Source organism: Amaranthus tricolor, chromosome 4 (genome assembly GCF_026212465.1).
Source record: "Amaranthus tricolor cultivar Red isolate AtriRed21 chromosome 4, ASM2621246v1, whole genome shotgun sequence".
Classification (NCBI taxonomy): domain Eukaryota; kingdom Viridiplantae; phylum Streptophyta; class Magnoliopsida; order Caryophyllales; family Amaranthaceae; genus Amaranthus; species Amaranthus tricolor.
Window position 1 is genome coordinate 4,706,881 of NC_080050.1, and position 11,520 is coordinate 4,718,400.

General features: G+C 34.8%; 1 long non-coding RNA gene across 1 annotated transcript; it reads left to right on the forward strand.

Moving 5' to 3' along the window:
• Positions 1–3,930: 3,930 nt before the first annotated feature.
• Positions 3,931–5,918, forward strand: LOC130811186 (uncharacterized). The gene is made up of 2 exons (XR_009041135.1): positions 3,931–4,256; positions 5,696–5,918. It is a non-coding gene; the product is annotated as an uncharacterized LOC130811186 (long non-coding RNA).
• The last annotated feature ends 5,602 nt before the right edge of the window (positions 5,919–11,520 follow it).

Consider the following 11,520-nt stretch of genomic DNA (forward strand, 5'->3'; position numbering starts at 1 on the left):
AACTAGCCTTTATAAACTAGTCATTATAAACTAGCCGTTAGAAATTAGCCGTTAAAACTAGTCGTTATACCTTAGCAAATATTCATATAAAAAGAGTAGAAGTGTACTTGAAAAGTTTTATAATCTACCATATTCTTCATAGCATATTTCATCTATAAAGTATTCTTCCAACATTTTTATTCTATAAAATGTCAAATAATTCAAATACATCCAGAATACTTTCAAATGAAAGTGAAAATAAAACAAATCAATTCGAAGGCATGTGTGTATCAGAAATATTCATGCAAGAAATAAATAGTCCATTTAGCCAACATTTGATAAATATGTGCTACAAAAAGTTTGATGAAGCTAGTAGCTCTAATCCCCACAATAAGAGAAAAAGGAAATATATCAATAGAGTGCGTGAGATTGGGGAAGAGCGCATAATGAAAGATTATTTTTATGATCATCCTGTGTATACCAATTATCAATTTCGAACAAGGTAGAAGCAGTTTCTCTACCATACATAAATGCACAACTATGATACGAATATTAGCTTATGGTTGCCCTGTCGATATGCTAGATGAGGTGGTTCGTATGGCTAAATGTACAATCCTTGAGTGTCTTCGAGAGTTTGTAAAGGAAATTAGAGAGTTATATGGTTCAACGTACCTAAGAAGGCCTGACGCAAATAATATAACACGTTTGCTTCAGCTCGGGGAGGCGCGTGGATTTCCTGGAATGCTCGGTAGTATAGATTGTAAGCACTGGGAATGGAAGAATTGTCCAGTTGCTTGGCATGGGGCCTAGAGATGATTCAAGCTCACCAACAATAATTTTAGAAAGCAGTGGCTTCTCCTGATTTATGTATATGCATGCATTCTTCGGTGTTGCGAGGTTAAATAATGACCTAAATTTGTTAAATCAATCATCGTTATTTACCAAACACTTACAAGGACAAGCTCTGCCTGTCTACTCCAACAATATCCTTAGCTGATGGAATATATCCTTAATGGACAGCTTTTGTCAAAACAATTCCTTTACCATAAGGGAATAAATAAAAATTATGTGCTAAATATCAAGAGGGTGCAAGAAAAGATGTAGAACGAGCATTTGGTGTTTTCTAATCACAATTTTTCATAATTCAAGGACCAATAAAATTTGGAATACTTCGACAATAGGTGACATCATGTATGCATGTATTATTTTACATAATATGATAATGAAAGATGAACGTGACCAGTATGAAGGAAATTATGATTATGAAGGTATCGAAGGCGTACGAGTACCAACAATGGATGATGTCAATGGAGGAGCTCCTCCACTATTAGCAACAGATATCCTTCAAATCAATGCTGATATACACAATCGACGTATGCATCACCAACTCCAACATGATCTTGTTGAATATATTTTGCAAAAATATGGTGAAAATTAAATTGTAGTATTCAATTTAGAGACTTTTTATTATTTTCATATTTGTATTTGTATTTTTTATATAAATTAAGTACTAATTTATTTTGAAATTTTTATATTAATTATCTGTGTGAAAAAATAATTAATAGAATTATTACTTTTTTACGTTATTTTAACTTAAAAATATTGTATTGGTGAATAACAAAAAATACACGAGATATTATTTTATTTATCAAAAGTTATATTTCTTGTATCATAAATAGTAGGCGGGTGACAAATAAGTAGAATGACTGGAGGAGGGAGGAGAAAAAGGGGTAGAAACATAATAAAAAGGTAGTGGAACCCACACTTTTTCACCCCAAAAGTAACCCATGACTAGAGTTGCTCTAAGCATTAAGCATTAAGCATTAAGCATTAAGCATTAAGCATTATACACTAAGCATTAAGCATCAAGTTAAATTAGGCGATTCTCCATGTTTCCTTGAGTTTAGAAATTTCCTTAAAATTTTCTAATACGAAGCCTTTGATTGTCCTTTCTCCCAATTTAAGGTTAGTCATCATTTTTCCTACGCGATTTTCCTTTCTATTATAACTTATGAATACTTGTATCGTAGAATTTTGAGAACTGGATATTTTATTCTAATAATTGCTACTCCTATTAGAACCTTTTAAGTTTATGGTATAGAAATATGGGATTACTAAGCTGAAAATATATAATTATTAAAATTTTTTGGAGTAATTTGTTGATTTGATCGGAGTTACAGGCTAAATCACGAAAAAAGTAATATAAAATGATTGAGGAGATAATTTGTATATTGTTGATATGATATTATTATTATATCTGTTCAATGAATAAATTAGCTCAACTAATTTTAATTTTGGATGAGAGTAAGTGATTAACCAGGATTTCAAAGAAGGAAATTGCAGCTTAAATGAATAATATTCGGTCTTAGTGAATTTGCAAGTAAACTTAAAAATAAGCAATCAAAGTAAACTATCGTTGAGGCATTTCATCAAACACCTTTTGGACACTCCTAAATTTATGAATGATTTATAGAAAATCAAAAACAGCAAATTCACGAAATCACATTTTTTTGTACAATGCAAAACATGATAAACCATATTTAGGTAATAAAGGCATATTACATAATAAATAAATAGCATGAGATATTAAGGTATATCATAAGTGTCTGCACTTTGTTTACCCTCAGGGTGGGTGACGGTGAAGCATTTGAGGAGGGGCTCAGAAAGGGATAATAGATGTGAAAGAAAAGTGCTTGATAAATGTGTTACATGCCATAAATGTATTACACTCCTAAACTTATGAATATTGTGTAAAAGATCAAAACTGCGCATAATTGCTCTTTTTTATTTACACAATACAAAAAAGGATTAACCATTTTCATGAAGGCATATTGCATGTTATATATAGCATGAGATATTAAGGTATATCTTAAGTGCCTGCACTTTGTTTATCCCTCAAGATGAATGACGATGAAGCATTTGAGGAGAGGCTCAGGTAAGGGATAAAAGCTGCGAAAGAAAATCACTTGATAAATGTGTATGTTATCTATTGAGAAAATCGCATTGCCATAGGACACTATGTATCCAGAATCGCTAGAATAAAAGGGGATTTGGCAACACCTTCTTGACTTAGGGGATAATGTGATACAGACCAGACAATTGGGACAGTACATGGTGTATTTGAGACAATGAGAAGTTTAGGGAAAGAATAGAGAGGAGAGACAGAGGAAGAGAATTCAGAGATGAGAGAGAGAGAGAGAGATTGTAATTATTCTTATTACTCTTAAGCAAAAAGGACTCTCTACTTATAGTAGAGTTAGTTACAAACAGCCTAACAACAAAAAGTAATACATTCTGTTACAGAATAACAGAATTATGCTATTATTCCTATAACAATACTCCCCCCTTTGAAAACAGACTCGTCCTCAAGTCTTAAGCAATAGGAAACTAAGGGTACTTGTTGAGAAAAGAGTCGGCCATTTTCCATGTTGCTTGATGAGGTTGCTGTCCTTGCCACTGGATTTAGAACTAGACCACTACCTTATTTTGATGCTTAATAGTGTGCCTGTCTAAGAGTGCTAAGGGTTGCAGATTTGTAGAGACATCATAACCATGAAACCATGTAGGTTTATAAGCAACCACTGGAAGAGACCCATGGAAAGCTTTGACTTGGGAGACATGAAAGGTATTGTGAATTTTAGCATAGTCTAGTAATTTGAGTTGGTAGCAGCTTTGCCAATTTTTGCTAATACTTGAAAGGGACCAAAATACGTTTGGGACAACTTGTTATTACTTCTAAGTTGAACTGATGTCTGCCTATATGCTTGTAGTTTATGTGACATTCGGGAATTTAAAATAAATAAAATCATTTTGGGCTTTAAACTAATTAGAAAATTACCATGAATTAATTGAGTTAAGTAGATAATATATATATATATATATATATATATATATATATATATATATATATATATATATATATATATATATATACCCAAACCCCCAAATCAGAAACCCAATTCCCATTTCCCTTCCCGTCCCCTTCTCCTAAACCGACATTCCCTTTCCCCATTTCCCTTTCCCTTCCTTCTTCTTCGAGCAATCAGCAGCACCATCAACACCTTCACCACCTTCCTCCTTCTTCTGAAATTTCGAGTGCCTTCAAGCAAGATTCATCATCTTCTCGTTGATTCAACCGGTCCTTTTCGTTTTCCCTTTTCTCTGTGCAGCAAAATCAGGCGGCGACTTTCACCAAACACGAACACCACTTCTCACGGTGGTTCTACAACCATTACCGGTGTTCCTCTTCTTGTATTTGTTGGTGTAAACAAACTAAGGTATTAAATCTCTTAATTTCTATGTGTAATTTCATTTTACTCATCTTTAATAACCGATTTTCTTCTCAAATTTTCGAACCGTAGCTATCTCTAATCAGAAATTACATGTAAAATCAATATATATTTGTAGAATTTATTCCATTAAATTAAAAATTAGCAATATAACAATCGAACCTTTTCTAGTCTAATACCCGGTTCTTTGAATTGGGGAAAATAAGTAGAGTTTGGTCTTGTTGTTTAAGCATCGAAAATTCAAGAAACTGATATCAATTTTGTAGCTGGTTTTGGTGGTGTTCTTTGCTGATTAGTAAACAGAAGGCAAACCCTTCTTGATTTCTTTTCACTGTTTTCTCAGTGTTGATGTTCAATTCATATGAGATTGATTTCATTGGCATACTTTCATTAGCGTGCTCCTTTACCATGTATTAAGCTCTAATTTTGATGAATCTTGAGTTTATATTAACTAATTGAATGAGTTATGTTGATTGAGATTATTAGCTGGGTATAAGATATTGAGTTATTAATTGGGAAATTATGGGAAATGTGTATTAGTTAGTTATGTGATGATGAGAATTTAAGTGTGGATTAGGATCTTGGTAGTAGATTATTTGAATGATATAGTTGTGATTAGTTCAGTGTCCCTGGATGTAGTATTGACCTTTTTCAATTATGGTGATGGTTAAATGTTGATTGATTGGTTGATCTTGAAAGTATCTAGGGTTTGTGTGGAAATTATCAGCTGAATGGATAAATTAGCTGAGTCCTTCTCTTTGGATAGTTCGTTAATCTTGCTTAGTTTCTTGGTTTTAAGTCTAGATAGATATGAAAGTGTTTGAATTGGAGTAGAGCTTGCGAAATCTCTGAAATGGGAAAAAAATATTAGAAAAGAAGATAGAACAAAGATGCGTTCTTAGGATGAGACGCAATAAACTATATGAACCTAGTCGTAGTACCGTATACTTTGTTGTGATGCTATATATTTGTTATGCTTCAGGAGGCGACTTTATCGAAGAGCCCTTCTAGTAATCGCGGGGTAACAGTCCCTTAAAAAGGGGTCTGGCTAGGCTACCATTTGTAAAATGTTTATTTAAAGTTTGTGAAATTTATATGAATGTGATAAATGTTTATGAATGATTATGCTGATATTGATATGGTCAATGGATCGGGCTTGCGAGCTGGTCATTGACGGAGTTGAGGAACATGGTTCCCTACTCCCTGTTTTTGAAGCGAATTGTCATTGAGATATTGACTAGCTTCACCCGAGAGTGACATAGCCTTAGAGCTATGGATGTTCCTCTCAACTAGACTCCCTGTGCGCACATAGATCTAGGAAACTGATGTTGCTTTTAAACCATCGTTTTGAATTGTTGTGTTTAATTGTTTTGGATTGTTGCTTCTCACTCAGTTTAATCTGATTCCTTGTTGTTTCCATCTTTTAGCTGATTACAGATCGGATCCGGTCGGGAATAATCGGGTTAGCAATGTTGATGAGAGTGCTAAGGATGTCCTTTTGAGCTGAGGCCGTGGAAGCTTATAGTTTGTATTAGGAATTTGTTTAATGTATATTAGTTCTGATTAGTTCTGATTATGTTGATTATAATGGACTCGTAGTGAGTTGTATGGTTACTTTATGTTTAGATTAAATATTTGGTTTGAGATTTAGCTGTGATGGATTCGTTATAGAGCTGGTGATTCCTTTGCCCAGGTTTTGGGATATGATTTAAGTTACTTGGGAAATAATCCCCGTGACGACCCTATTTACCCAGTCAACGGTAAGCTGGGTTGTTACAGTTTAAGCCAAACTCAATCCCCCACTTTAAAATGTCGATCACTCATGTGTTTATTGGCTTGATTAGTCATCCTATCCTGAGCTCTCCTGAGATGAAACTTAATCTAATTTATCATGGTTTCTCTCCTCTGTAGACTTTGATCCTCCTCAACATCAAACTTTACCTGCCAAGTAAGGGAGATGCACAGGGAGAGATTGATTATACACTACTTCATAAGGTGTAAGTTGTATAGAGGTATGAAAATGTGTGTTGTACCACCATTCTGCCAAAGGCACCATGAAGTCCAATCCTTCTCATCTTCCTCACACATACATCTCAAATAAGTCTCAAGACACCTATTGACTACCTCTGTTTGCCCATCAGTCTGAGGATGATATGTTGAGGACATGTGAAACTCGGTACCACGATAGAAAATGATGCTTTCCAAAAGGCCCTTAAGAAAATAGAATTCCTGTCTCTAAAAATTGATTTAGGCCACCCATGTAGTTTGAATACATTGTCAAGGTAGGCTTGGGCTACTTGGGCTGTTGAAAAAGGGTGGGCAAGGGAAATGAAATGGGCATATTTACTTTATCTATCCACCACTACAAAAGATCACCTCTTTTCCATGAGACTTTGGTAAAAGCCTGTAATAAAATCAAGTGAAATATCAACCCATACAGAAGAAGGAATTGATAAAGGCTGTAAAAGGCCAGGATATGGTGATGAGTCATATATGTTAGCTTAGCAAATGGTACATTCCCTAACAAACTGTCTAACATCCCTTTTCATACCTTTCCATGAGATATGGTTCTAAAGTCTTTTTGTGGTCAAGTCCCTTCCAAAGTGTCCTCCCTAAGGGATACTATGCTGCCAGTTAATCAACTTGTGTCTCAATATTGCATCAGCCCCCACTATGATCTTTCCCTTCTTCCTTAGAAGACCTTCTTTTAACTGAAAGCCAGCAAAATTAGTCAAATCCTGCAATTCCTCTATGATAGAGATCAAGTTATTATCCTTCTGATAATAGAGCTTATTATCCAAGGGTAAGGTAGAGGATACTAGGAATATAGCCAAGTATAAAATCTCTGACCCAGAGACTCTAGAAAGGGCATCAGTAGCTGCATTAGTTTTCCCACTTCTGTATTCAATGTCATAATGGAACCCCATGAGTTTAGACAACCAAAACTGCCGAAAAGGGGTAGGGAACTTCTGTTGTAAAAGCCACTTAAGACTTTTTCGGTCTGTCCTCATAAGGAAATGATTGCCACTACGTTATTGTTCCCATTTCTACAGTGCATACATAATAGCCAATAGCTCCTTTTCACATACAGACAACTTGCTCCATTTAGACCCTAATGACTTGCTAATGTAGGCCAAAGGGTGACCACTTTGCATCAAGACAACACAAATAGAATGATGGGAAGCATTTGTCTCCACAAAAAATTATTGTGAAAAATTAGGAAGGGCTAGGTTTGGGGAAGTACACAAGGCTAGCTTGAGATGTTCAAAGGAAGTCTGAGTAGAGGCATTCCAACAAAAAGCATCTTTTTTGAGTAAATCATACAGAGGTCTACACAATGCAGCATATCTCCTGATAAACCTCCTATATTACACTGTAGGTCCCAAGAAACTCCTCAACTCTTTAACAATCTGAGGAACAGGCCAATTTTTCCCACTCCCCACCTTCTTGGAATCAGTTTGTACCCCTGCTCCAGAGATATAGTGATCAAGATATTCCACCTTGTCCTGCACAAAACTACACTTGTTGTCCTTGTCAAACATTTGATGTTGTTGCATGAGAGAAAAAAACAACATCTAAATGTCGCCAATGTTCTGATAAGATTTATTAAAAATTAGAATGTCATCAAAGAATACCAGAACATATTTTCTCAAAAAAGGTTTGAAAACAAAGTTCATCCACTTTTGAAAATAAGAGGGTGCATTAGTTAGGCTAAAAGGCATAACTAAAAACTCATAGTGCCCCTCGTGGGTTTTAAAGGCATTTTTGAAAACATCTTCTGGGCAAACTCTCAATTGATGATAGCCTGCTCTTAAATCAAGCTTAGAAAAAACTGTTGCTCCTGCTAATTCATCAATTAACTCCTCAATAAAAGGTATAGGAAATTTGTCCTTAACATTTTTTTTATTCAACTCTTTGTAATCAATGCAAATCCTTTATGTGCCATCTCTTTTCCCAACCAAAACTAGAGGTGAAGCAAAGGGGCTATGGCTTGTTTGATAACACGCTTGCATAGCATCTCATCCAGTATCTACTCAATAATGTCTTTTTGTTTGAGGGGGTATCTATATGGTCAGGAGCGGAGCAAAAATTGATAAATTCTTTAAAAACCTAGTGCAATTTTAAAAATTATAATATTTTTCTAACAACTTTATATCTTTAAACACTTAACATATACTATGTAGTTTAATATTAAGGCCCCCAATTTTTTGGGGCCCTGTGCGGTCGAACATGTTGGACATGCTCAGAACCTCCCCTGTATATGGTCTGATATCAATGGGAGGGGTGTTAGGTTGTAGTTGTATTCTATGATCAAAATCAGGTCTAATGGATGGAAGGGTAGTAGGCTCAGAAAAAAGGGATTGATATTTGTCTCTTAAGGCTTGAAGCTCAGGGTAAGAAAGTAGATTTTTGTTTTTTGGTGTGCATTCTGGTTCAGTGATGCTAATTAAGTATAGTTGGGCTGAGGTATGCATCATTTTGCTACTAGGTAGTTTCTTCCTGACCTTCAATCTACAAGGGGGTATACCCTTAAAAAGCTTCATCTTTCCTTGCCATTCGAATTCTATATGGAGATGCTCAAAGTCCCACATTATCTAGCCCAAGGTTCTAAACCATCGCACTCCTAACACCATGTAACAAGCTCCTAAAGAAGTAAACAGGACATCAATTGTGAATTAGTCACCATCCATTTCCCAAGAAAATTCTTTGCATCTGTATTGACATAAAATTTTGTTTCCATTAGCAACATTAACCTCTCGGGTACCTATCTTCTCTACTCCTTTACCCAAGATTTTGATTATTCTCATGTCCATAAAATTATGGGTACTTCCTGTGTCAAGGAAAATATGAATAGGTTTCCTTTTTACTGATCCAATCACCCTCATAGTATTACAGTAGTGATTTCCAATCAAAGCATTGATTGATATATTATTTCCAATAACCTCTCCCACTTTTGTTTCATAATCCTCTCCTGTTTCACCCTCTTCTTCATTCACCTCTTCAATTCCAGCCACCTCCACCATGAAAAGTTGGTTCTCCTTGAACCTACATCTATGATTTTTATCATATTTTCTGATCACACAAGAAACATAGGCCTTGAGCCATCTTTTGTTGCCTTATTTCAGCAGGAGTGAATGGGGTGTTTTTTTAGGTTGGTAAGGGGTTATAGCTTGGGTTTGTGGGGTTCTTAGAAATATCTTTGGAATGGGTAAAAGAGGGGGGTTTAGAATTTTAGTGATATGGTAAGGTTTGCAAGGGTTTAGGCTGATTTGGGTTCTAATGAAATTTATCAAGCTTATAAACAGAATGTCTGAAATGCTCTTCTTGTGATCTTTCTATTCTGATTGCTTCATTGATAGAGGAAGGGTTTAAGGCTCTCACAAAATGCTTAACACTTTCTTTTGAACCTCCTATAAAACTCTCCAACATATATTCATTGCTAAGTACATGCCCTTCTTGCAACATTAAAGATTTTAAGTTTTCAAACTTATTACTGAAATCTTCCAATGTGCTCACTTGTTTAAGGTGATTGAAATGTTCTACTACACTAATTCCTTGTTCATCCTTAAATCTTGTTGTTAAGTCAAGAATAAACTCATCCTAAGGTACAGACTCCCTAACAACTATGTAACTAGATACCTATGTCTCTGCAATGCCAATCATGTATAAGAATACTATATTAACTTTATCTTGCTCAGGGATATTACTTAGTGCAAAATATCTTCGACATTTCTTGATCCATATCTTAGGATTACTCCCATTAAACGAAGGACAATGAAGTTTATGCACCATACCTTGATTCTTGCGATTATCTTGATTGAGGACATCTTAGCTGTGCACCACTTGATGCATCTGACTATCCATTAATTCTTGAATTGTCAGATTAATTCCCTTCATCATCTTCTGCATCTGTTCTTGAAGTCTTTGTTCAATATTTTTCAATTGTACTTTCAAGGATGTTTTAGTTAAATCACTTCCTTCCATGCTTGACTGCTTTCTAGTAATGGGAGCCAGTTTCTTCCTTGTCGTGAGTAATTGAGTGGGTAGCGTGCTGGCTCTGATACCAATGATACAGACCAGATAGTTGGGACAGTAGATGTTGTATTTAAGACAATGAGAAGATAAGGGAAAGAATAGAGAGACGATACAGAAGAGGAGAATTCAGAGATAAGAGAGAGATTGTAATTATTCTTATGTCTCTTAAGCAAAAAGGACTCTCTACTTATAGTAGAGTTAGTTACAAACAGCCTAACAACAAAAAGTAATGCATTCTGTTACAAAATAACAGTAAAAACAGAATTATGCTATTATTCCTATAACATAATGCATCAGCTAGGAAGACTTAAGTTATGTATGAAAAGCCAAAGAATATCCTTCATCTTGCACTTGATGGGAATTCCTTATATTGAAAATATAGGTGCTCAATGGGTTGAGTCAGGTTGGGGCGATTTCTTAGCGGGTGGGGCTGGATCGGTTCAAGACATGCCTCGTTTATTTACAAAATAAACTATGAAACATTATATTACTAAGCTTTACTTCCTCGTCTGATAGTATTGATGGTGTATTTCAGTAAGTTTTATATCTTATGCTTTAGTTGGAGTAACAGAATAACACTATGCATTGAAAATATTCACTCATTTCATCTAATAGCCCTTAATTAAAACACTCACGGATTTTTTTTTATATCAACTTGCATTGAGGATAGTATATTTTACTGTCAATTTGCTTGAGTATAATTGAAATATTTTTTTGATAAACCATTGCCATGAAAACCTGTTAGCATATTATTCTAACCTAGATTCTTCAAGTTATCTTTATTCAAACAATTTACTTATAAACTACTCCTTTTTATACAAATCAGTAATTTAATTGTAGAAATTTACGCTCCTAGTTTTTCACACTTCTTTTTGTCACCTTTTGTTTCGATACATAAACACAATTAAATTTTGAGAACATAAGCTATTTTGAATTATAAATCAGTCAATCGTGATCACTTTTTACTGTGGAATTGCAATCATGGAATTTATTTTAATCTGGGATATATCCTTTATAAAACAAATTTGTTGACCCTTTTAAAGCGTGCCTCCTTTTAAAAAAATAAAAGGTCAAGCTGTATTGCGCGGGTCACAATCTTTATGTAGGCCCTGCCTCATCAAACACCTCTATGAAAATTTATATATAACACTAAACTATCATCAACTGTCACTAGAATATGAGGTTACATTTAAGTCCATCAAACCTTATAGTTAGG